Raw genomic sequence first — 11631 nt, forward strand, 5'->3', positions numbered from 1 at the left:
TACTACTACTACTACTACTACTACTACTACTACTACTACTACTACTACTACTACTACTACTACTACTACTACTACTACTACTACTACTACTACTACTACTACTACTACTACTACTACTACTACTACTACTACTACTACTACTACTACTACTACTACTACTACTACTACTACTACTACTACTACTACTACTACTACTACTACTACTACTACTACTACTACTACTACTACTACTACTACTACTACTACTACTACTACTACTACTACTACTACTGTTTCAACACTTTAATTCCAAATATGAAATAAAGGCACGGTTGGCAACAAATACAAATACAAATACAAACAAAACAAGAAGAGTTATTTGTTTGGTTATTCTGTGAAGTGCTGTACGACGAAATTGTTGAAGGCATTCTTTGACCCGGTTGCTGCTTTCTCCTGCAATCTGGTGAACGATACTTTGTTTCGTACACAGTCTCCTTCGATTTGACTCATCCACGTTTTCCGTTGCCCCCCAGGAGCGCGTCTGGCATGGGCGTATTGATCGGGCGGGTCCCAATCGAAGGCACTGCGGGCTAATCTTCCTGGTTCCATTCTCTGGATGTGACCGTACCATTTTATCCGTTTGAGCATGATCATCGTGGATAGTTGGGGCATTCGCGATCTTGACATAATTTCATCGTTCGTTGCTTTCTCCAGATATGACACACGTAGAATTCTCCGAAGACAACCACAGTGGAAACTCTCAAGTTTTCTCTCCATTAATTTCGAAAGAGTCCAAGTCTCTGAGCTGTACAGCACGGCTGATAAAACGAGTGCTTTGTACAAATTGCACTTGAGGTGCACGCTGAGCTGCTTGCTCTTCCAGAGATTTTGGAAGTTAGCAAACCGTTGTCTACCTTCTGCAAGTTTGCAATTGACTTCCTGGAGGTCTCCATGCTTGAGGCTGACATATGATCCGAGATACTTGAACGCTTCTATGTTTTCAAACTCGTTTCCGATAACATCTTGTACTTTGCAGGAAAACACGCGTGTGGCAGCTGCTTTAGGTTTGCCACAGTATCTCGATTGGTGAACTTTTCGGCCATTGACTGTTTTGAACTTCCTTTCACACTTGTCACAGGTGAGGCTCGCCTCTAGTTGCTCGAACTTTGACTTGTCGACGACATTCTTTGACGAACCGGCTTTGCAGAATCTTGTTTGGTGCACTTTGCGTCCGGTAACTGTACTGAATTGCCGCTGACAGTTCTGACATCTTAAAGACTCTTGATCAGCCACCGCTGACCCACTCTCATTTTCTAGCGACTCTAAATCCGCTACTGCAGATTGTTGTTGTGAAGCTACCAACGCTGGCTTAGCCTCCGCTAAGCTTTTCAATCTGAGCTTCCGGCCATCTTGTGTTTCGAACCAGCCCGCTTTCTTTTTCGTTCCCAGCAGCACCTCCGTGCCGATGGTTAGTCGTGACTGGCTAGATGTCTCTGCCAGGAGTCCTAGTTTGCCTTTATGTGTTCCAGTGAGTATCTCCACGTTCTGTTGGATACTAGGCACTGCAACAACATTTGGGTTGTCGCATTTTACGCCCATATTCTTTGTTTTGGCCACATTAATCTTCAGACCAGCGGCTTCCGCTAGGGCCTCGATTCGATGTAGGTTTTCTTGCACCTCACTGTCTGAGACCCCCACGAGAGCAACATCATCAGCAAAATCTAAGTCAGCCACCAATCTCCCAATGTCTAATCCTCCATGCACCGAGTTAGCTAAAATGTAGTTGATGACAAGGCCGAATAGGATTGGGGACCACACATCACCCTGCCTAACGCCTGTTCTGACATCAAATAAGCGTCCCTTCTCACCTTCGGCTTTGACTCGACATTTGAATCCATCATAGCTGTTTCTTATGATGTTTATCACTTTTTGCGGCAGACCATAGTGTTTCATTATCTGGTACATCTGCTCACGATCGACAGAATCGAATGCCGCTCGAAAGTCTATGAAACAAAAGCTAATATCCAATTGAAACGCCATTGATTTCTCTATTATTTGACGCAGGGCAAAGAGTTGATCGGCGCATCCTCTGCTTTTTCTGAAGCCACACTGCTCTTCCCTTAAGACGCGATCCACTGAATCTTTGCATCGATTGAGAGTAACGGAAGCGAACACTTTGCCTGGTACTGACAATAGAGAGATCCCTCGGTGGTTCGAACACTCTGACCTCTTTCCTTTACTCTTGTATAATGGGACAATTTCTGCTACCTTCCAGTCATCGGGCAGAACTTCCGTCGACCAACATTTATCTATGATGTCCCAGAGCCACTCGACAATACCCTTGTGTGCTTTCAACATCTCACAGGAAATGTTATCGGGTCCACTTGCCTTGCCATTCTTCAACCTGCGGACAGCTTCAAGCACTTCTTCAAATCGAATTGGGCTCAGGTCAATCGGCAAGCTTTCAGCTGCTTCTTCGGGATCCAATCTCGTACTGCAACTGAATGTTGAGGGATTCAGGAGTTGACTAAAATGTTCCGTCCAGCGTTCAAGTCGTTCCTCTTTCGTCCGTAAGTTGACGCCAGTGCTTGAAACTAATTTGGTCAACTGGGGCCTCCAGTTTCGGCAAATCTGCTGTGATGCCCCAAAAACCTCCTTTAAGTTGCCTCTGTCCGCGAAGCTCTGCACTTCTTGGCCTTTGCGTTCAAGCCATGCCCGTTTGTCTGCACGTAGAGCTTTTCTGACTTCCTTACAGCAGTTTGTGAACTCTAACAGCACCTCCGCGCTGCTGTGTTTCTTTAACTGTAGATCGGCTCGTTTCCGGATAAATTCCAGAGAATCTGGAGAAATCCAAGGTTTGTTCACTCGCTTGTCCGGAAGGAGGCATTTCACTGCTGCTTGGTTCAGGGCTTTTCGAAAATTGTCCCAAGACTGCTCTGTATTCTCGAAATCGCCGCTCTTATCAAGATGTAACTTGACCTCCTGCGTGAATAAGTCACGCGTTGTTTCATCTTGCAGCTTTGCAGAACTGATTCTGGGCGTGAAGCATGACTTTTTAGACAAAAGTTTCATAGATACTTCCGCAATGACCAGTTCGTGATCGGTAATTGTGGTTTTCCCTCTTCTGGACCTCACATTCGTCAGACATCCTCTGTATCTCTCTGCAAACAGAATGTGATCCAGCATCTTTTTTCGACAACTCGGATCGGGAGGGTTGAAGGTGTACCGATGCACTTGTCGATGCTGGAACCATGTACCACCTACGAGCAATTTGTGTGAAGTGCAAAATGATAACAACTTTTCAGAGTTTTCATTTTCTTCACCCATTCCAAACGGGCCTCTGCAGCTCATGGTGTCATTCAACTGGTGTCCAGGCTCTGCATTGAGGTCACCGATGACACAAATACGCTCCCTATGTTTGAAACTGGAAACTAGGTCTGAAAGTTGACTCCAAAACAAATCCTTCTCTTGGAGACTAGCTTCATTCGTAGGTGCGTAGCAGACAACAACAGCTAGATTGGCTCTCCTCTGAGCCGCGAACTTGACGTAGCAAATACGTTCACTTAGAGCCACTTGTTCTACGATGCTGTTTATCAATGACTTCTTTACAGCAACGCCCACTCCTCCTTGTCTCGACTTTACACCAGACAACCACGAGTCAGACAGGTAGAGCTTGTGGTCTCCGAGATCAATTTCTTGCTCCTGCAATCTCGTCTCCTGCACTCCCAGAATATCCAACTTGTATCGCGCCAGATCCATTTTCAAAGCCTCTAGAGATCCGGCTTGGGTCAGTGTTCTGACGTTTAAAGTTGCAATTCTGAGTTGGTTCCTCGGGAGATTTTTAGCACCCCTTACCCGGGACTCGGGGCCATGGTTGATTGTACTCATTGCTTTGGTGTTTGAAGGCTGAGATACGACTAGTTGCGCCACAAACTAGAAGACCAGAGCCTCGTTAGCTCGACCATGTGAGCGTAGATCCGCAGCACATGACCTACACCCAGGGGACACCACGTGGAGGTGAGGTTGGATTTTGTCCCCCACTACTACTACTACTACTACTACTACTACTACTACTACTGACACTACTGACTAACTATTGGTTTCGTTAGCAGAGATGTTGAGATGTAATTCAAACGCGTTTTACTACTCTCTTTTTTAACCGAGGAAATCTCCATTCTTAGCATGTTTCATATCTTTTTGAAAAAGACGCCTGGACATCGATTTTCAATTGTCAAGTAATTTTGTTGCGTTTTCCGTTCCCTGCAAAATATTTAAATGTGTTCATATCTGCCGAAATTAATCAAATATTACCAATTTTTCTGACGCTTTATGGCGTCAACTGTTAATGCGCCACGCAGTTTGTTAACTTTGTTGACCAATATGGACTGCAAATATTTTATTTTCCTTTTGATCCCAATTTTTCATCCATATCACACGCTCAGGCGGTTAAGTTTAAACAACAAAAAAGGACGCTTTAGCTGTTTGTGTGTATGTGTAGTTATAACTAAACTAAGCTAATATTTAAAAATTATGAAAGTTTTTGTCACTTGTTTTAAAGTGTGAGGCACAATCGATACTTGCGGCGTGTGTATGTAAGTGTGCTTGGACCAAGTACCATTGCTACACATCTGTCACAATCTTTGTTAGGAAACTATCAATCCATTCTCTATATTTTGTTCACACGATCCTAGCTTAGCTCAGTAAACAAGTGTGCAAATAAACGTTGCTTCAATAGGCAGAAAAGTAAGCACAAGAGCCTAGCTGTTAAACATGATAGATCTAATGCACTAAAAATTGCCGAAACGTGATAACAGTTTTTGAATATGTCAAAATATTCTACAAACTATTCAACGGTTTCCAGGAATCAGCGACATATAAGTGTGAAATATAAATTTCTGTTGCTCTGTAGATCGTTCCATAAAATTTTAAAAATTCTGAACTTTCCAAAACTTTTCTCCCTTGACAAAAAACCAAAAGAAAACAAAAAAACATTTCTACAATAGTTTCGGTTTTTTTTCGAATAGAGTCGTCATGTTTAGCCTGATTCGACTAAGTTGGGTTGCATGTACTGATGAAATGCAACGTTAAGGCAGAGTTTCGCAGCTACTTTTTGGTATGTATGGTTTCTGAATGGTCTCATCCGGAGTCTGCACGATCCGGTAAGAGCACAGTCTTGATAATCACTCCGTCAGGAGTCTGGGTATTTGACTATTTTTCTCTGGTTTCACAATTTTCAAATTGACAAAATACTTGATTAGAGAACTCATGGTCGAAATAAGTTCTAAGTTTAGTTGATTTTTCCACAGTTTTATTACTATCAGGTTTCTATCCACAAATCACCATGGTACCCACGCAACAAGCCTTCGCCTTTTGTTTGTCCCATGAACCCATACAATCGGGTACTCAAAATTTCGTCCTCTTCAACCCACAAAATCGGGTTGAAAAACAATTGAGGATTGTCCCCACTCATTTGGCGACATACGAGTTCTCGCCTAGCAATAACTGAGCAACTAAAATTAGGGTGACCCAAGACCATGCATTAACCATTGTGGAGCTTAGGGTGTTGTCGCATGAATAATTCACATGACAGAGGATTTCTAGCGACCAGCATTGTGGCTGAACCCCTCATTAAGGTAACTCAAACTCCTTGAGATAACCGATTGTTGGCAATTGATAAGCCAGTCAGTTAAAAAATTCGGTTATCGTCAAGCATGGCTATACGTGCCATTGTTAGCTTGATCTTTATACGTTTTGATACGAGAAGTTTCTTGATTCTCATCAATGAGTCTCAATTGCAAAAAAGTTCCTTTTCTCTGATACAGCCTTAAAATATGAAACGAATTAAGAGTAATTTTTGGAAAGAATACACGCCAACCCCCAATTAAGCAACCCAACATGGTTTTGTGCTATAAATCACAACCCACGTGTGAATGACTGGAGCAGACTTCGGTCTACATGGTTTGGTACCCCCACGGGTGACGCAAGGCCGTCTGATCAGAATTGGATTAAGTCATGCTTTTCACTGTGGCAACGTCTAATACTTTTCCCATTACCTGCCTTGATCGAAAAGCGACATTTCTTTTGGATTCATGAAAATAAATCAAAAATTGGGGCGCCAGACGGGAGTGACCTCAAAACAGAGCATTCTAACGCAAATTAATCTCTGATTACACCATCCCAGACTGAAGTAACCTCTGATTAGACTGATGTTTATCCGAAACTTTGCGTGCGCACAAGCAGAGCTCGAAGTTGCTTCTGATCAGATCTTTCTGGATGGAAGTGACCACTCATCAGACTGAAATCAGACCATTGTCCAGAATTTTGTGCAAACATGGACCAGACCAAATCCAAGCCGTTGTCCACACGCTTGTGCCCTTCTAATGATCTCTGATACCCAGACCTAAATCGCCACTGATCAAACAATTTTCTACTTCGTCAAACCTTGAAACTCAAAAACCTTTTTCAGACCATACCTTTTCCAGACCAATTTCCAGACGTTTATATGCTCAAAATTACACTGTCGTGCGCTCGAAAATCACTCCTGGTCAAAATAGTGTGAGCTCGGTTCCTCCGATGAGCAAACTCAAATGCGCTCAAACTCGGCTCTGATCAGACTCAAATGGGCTCGAAATTGCCTCTGTTCAGAAACTAGAGCGCTGGAATCATTCTGATCTGAAAATTGTGTCAATTATGTACAGATCTCTCAATATCGCTGCAATATGCTGTTTTGTTGTAAAAAAAGTAATTTTTGCATTAATAATTTTAACTCAAGAATACCAGTTTTAGGCGTACAGCTAAAGACAAAAAAAACTAGTGACAAAAACAAAATGTTTTTTTTGTAATACAATTGGTTCATGCCCCCGAATCAATGGATAAACCTAAACATTTTTCAAAGAAAAACGACTCAATATAAAGTTATCCAAATTATTCTTAAAGGGGACCATTAATTACTGGGCCCATGGTTCTGATCAGCGCCATCACATTATAAATGATCAGAACGCTGCTCTATTGTGTTGCCTCTTGATAGAGCCAGCATCTCTTGGTTCGAAATTTACAAAAAATGTTGAAGAAAAAAATGCACTTGAAATGATTTCTGATCAGACCAAAATGCGCTCTTTTCTGAACCGACTAATGTGCGATAGAATCCACCTCGCCACCTGTGTTCAAACTATCCCTGACGAAAGCGATCTCTAATCAAGCCGAAATGGCTGAAAATAAGCTAAATATTTTGAAAAATGTTCTACTAATCAGCAATGTTGAAATTTCTTTCATTTTTTTGTTGGTACAGGCTGCTAGCAGTAATTGTCTACCTGTTTTTTTTAAATTTGTTGTCTCAAAATTATTTTAATGTTTTTTCCAAAATTTTAAATTAACAGAAAGGATAAATTCTTAGATTTGCAAGTGACAAAATGTAGCTCCCTTTTTCTGTTCGCGAGAAACAAAACTTTCGATTTCATCAATTGATTTCATGAATCTCTGCTTCTCTACATCAGTTTTGAATGTTATTTGAGACATTCTTGTTAGTTTCTATGGTAGTTCTAGATTCCATTAAGTGAGCATTCACTAAGTGTGCTTGGTCACGTTCAACTTCATAAAAGTCAACTCTTTGGTCTCCGGTTGGGTATGGAAACTAAGATAAACAAAGTTCCATATCTAAAGGCACAAACCACATTCATAGCAATGCTATCAGGTTCGTAGGAATGTCGCTAGACAATGTCTGTGGTGGTCTATGGACGTTTGTTTACTTCTTGTTTACTGTCCGTAATAGTCCATGCTCTCTATTTACGCCCTGGATATCATAGAACTTAGATTAGTCTATAGCTGTCAACCTTAGTCATCTCAGACCATTAAGTTGTCTTTAATAGTCCTGAATAAAGCTCCATAGCGGTCTTGAATAGTAATATAGTCTCAATAAAACTATGATTATATAGTCTTGAATGAAATTTTGAATACCTCATTAGTATTGGATAAAATTGTGACGCGCTTTTTAATTGTGATGTAGACCTCGTTGCTGATGGGGGAGGGGGTAGACGGGGCGGGCGAGGGAGGGGGGGGGGGTGCAATGAGGTCCGGACCATTTTCGGCGTAACGAGCAATCGCCGATTAACTAATTATTAAAGTTTCAGCTAGCGATTCAACAACAGTGAAGGGAAATATTGTGGGAATCGTTAGAGCGTGTTCCGTCCTGCTAACTAACTAGTCAGTACAGTAGTATTAGCAGTAGTAGTACTAACTAAAGTAGTCATTACTAACAACTGCTGTTCCTACAACTTTAAAAACTCATTCGAGTGTTAAACAGAGAAAAAACAATAAGTTGCAGGCCTAGTAATTACAAAATGTGTATTTTGCAAGTATACTATATGTTAGTTTATGTGCTATTTTGTTTATTTATTCTGGTTTCCAGAATCGCTGGAAAAGAGACGGAGGGAGAAAGAGAGAAAGAGGAAAAGAGTTGAGTTTTAAACTTGCCGCTTGAGGAGTTGAAATCGCATATTGTTCCGAGCACAGATTGCAAAATATTTCGCTTCAACGCGCTCCCAAACTTGCTAAATAAAAGAAAGTCCATTTCTTTCATTTGAAAAATATTGTTTGTTCACGGCAAGAGCAAGATCTCTAATTGATATAATTCATTCATACTTTTTAACTAAATAAAAAATCACACGTCCTAAAATTCCAAATTTGTTCCGGCAGCATTTTAGCATGTTCCGCATTATTCGAAGAGGTAAGTCAATTTTACATTTTTAACTTTGTGAAATGAGTGAATTTTTCTAAGAATGTATTTCACCTATTATTCGGGAGATCCAAGAAATTTTGGATGCCTTCTTATTTGTTTTTCTCGCCATGAAAATACTATTAACCGTCAAAATCAGTACTTGTTTAATTATTTCGTAAATTTATAAGTTCTTACAAAATGTGTTTTAAATTTTCAATTTACATCTGAAAAAGCAAACCGTTTGGTGAAATCAAAATTGCTGGCTGTCTTGTACTTTAAGATGTACATTAAGTATAGCGATATTAGAGCTTGTACAAATGATTTTGAGATAATTAACAAATATGCTCTCTAAACTAAGATTAGTTTCATTTTCTGAACTTAAATCCCGGGGTCTTTAATTCAATTTAAATAGTAATAATTTGGCGACATGATTTCTTCAACCTCGGGCCTTTTCTTCAACACAGGCTCCCTTCGGTTTATTTGCCCCAGTGATAAACTCTATAATAACTTATCACCTCTTTAGTTATAACCAACTTGATTAGTTGGCTAATCAACCGGTGTAGTATTTATTTATTTATAACTCGTGAGTCTAAACCAGTGGCGATAGTGAGACGCAAATGGTGTGAAATAATTTCAATCTTTGTTGGCTCAAGCGCCTTCGAGTTTCGAGACCCTATTGTGCTGTATTATATCAATCGTTCTCTAATCAGTTAATATGCATAGGTGTCCCCTTTAGTTTCCAAAGTTTTCTTAGCTAAAACTGGCCCGCTTGGCGACCTTGCAAACCCAGAAATCATATCCAAAACCTGCGATCATCGTCAATTCAGACGATATATGAGCTAACTTTGTGTTATTGAGTACTACAACTCAACAAACAGGTTAGTATTTATAGTAATTAGTAATAAAACTTCGAACGTTCGTACTTACTTAGGCAAGTTTGCCATAACTAATTCTAACTTTGCGATCTTGATAACTAGTTCTGGTTATAAGTGCATTTCAAGATCGGTATTTGGAATAGCGATAAGAGTCTTGTGTTTAAACTGATACAGTTGTATTTCCTTCAAACGAAATTCTTTCTCCTTCTTAAATATCAAACACTAACCCACTAACTCATGATTTAACTTCTCATTAATTACAACTTTGCAACTATTCGAGTTTCTCAGAGATTCTGGTCCAAAACATTAACAAATTAACCATATGCAGAGATTAAACGCAGCTCTGATGATAATATATAAATTAGTTAAGCAGTTTCTAGTTAATTAACTTTGATTTTTCATCTCAACAGCATAGAGCGCACACAGTTTTGACTTGTGGCTGCTAATAAGTTAGTAACTTCACGTGTGTTCAAGTTAATTAAACGAGAGATTTTTTACAACTTAAATGCTCGAGTATTCTTGCCACTAATCGGTTCGAAAATAGCGTAAGTTTTCTTCTTTCTTCTTAAAAAGTTGGCTCGAACCGACAACTTTTATAAACTAAGTCCCGTTCACGCCCAAAGCACCAATGTGTACACCTTCAAAGGTAAGAAAACTGATTTTTATCATTTAATATTGCAAAATAAATTGTTATAATTTTGTTTAGCATCTTGTTATTTGTGTATTATATACTATATCTATGCTCGAAAACATACAATTCAATTTTAAAATTTATATGATTTTAGATTATCAATCGGATAACCATTGAATTCCAGTTTTCAAATTTTTGGTAAACTATTTAAGGTGCTATTAATTTGATTTGTTAATTGAATGTGTTGATTCACAAAATAATCTAGGGTGAATTATTCAACTGATTGACCCTTCAGTTCAATAACAGCAAAATTTTGAAACTTAACACCGTTTGTGCTAAGTGCATAATAAACTCTAGAATCGCACTAAAGCTGGCTTTGATTTTTAAAATATAAAAACTTTTAAAATATATATCTTGGCGTCATAACTTAGTTATATTGTGATTTTTTCTCACTTTTAAATGAATATCTCTATATCACAGCTGCGTTGTGACTCCCCATTTCTGCCAAACTCCCAATTTCTGGCAACTATATATATATATATATATATATATATATATATATATATATATATATATATATATATATATATATATATTTAAGTATCTATTCATTGCATTGCTTTTTAATTGTTTCTAAATTTTAATTTTATCCTGAGTGAATTTGACTGGATCTTCAGAAATAAGTATTTGCTGCCAAGTAATAAATTCAGTAATAACACCACACTTCAGAAATAGGCTATTGTACTAACTAGGCTGTTATGAATTCATCAATTGCATACATGAATATAAATCGCAAATGTGATCTTTCTGTATGACTACAATGAATAGTGAACTACTCTTTTATTGAGACCTAAGCACTTATTGAGTTAGTATTTACAAAACCAAACAAAATTAAGAGACTTTTAAAACTGTCATCATTAAATTTATTTTAAACAGTTTTTTCCCTTAAGTTTTTGAGTAGTGATAACCAAAAATCATTGCTCAAAAAGTTAATACGCAAAACCATAAATGTTCGGTTTTGAAAATTTTATTTAATGGAAAACGACCACACAGTTTTTTAGTTTCTTAAGATTATGAAACAGTATCAGCCGTAAATACAAACAACCGCTAGCTTAAAAAGGGAAACCCTCTGAATTGGGCCAAGTCCTTCTGATCAAATATGCTCTTATAACGACGCACTGCTGGAAAATTAGAGACAAGAAATAACCGTTTACTGTAGCAATCATACTTATAAAACTTTAGCCACACACAACACTAAAACTGGCTATCATTTTCTATTGTCAAGAAATCCCCACAATTTAGAGCCCCGGGCTGTTTATAAATGCTGGGCTACCCCAACTTTAATGGAAACTCTAAGTTGACACTTGCAAAACATAGAATCCTGTATCTCCCGTACTCACAATTATAATTGCTGCTAGGAGTTTCAAGATATA

Source organism: Convolutriloba macropyga, chromosome 6 (assembly GCF_964194025.1).
Source record: "Convolutriloba macropyga chromosome 6, txConMacr16.3, whole genome shotgun sequence".
NCBI classification, from domain to species: domain Eukaryota; kingdom Metazoa; phylum Xenacoelomorpha; order Acoela; family Convolutidae; genus Convolutriloba; species Convolutriloba macropyga.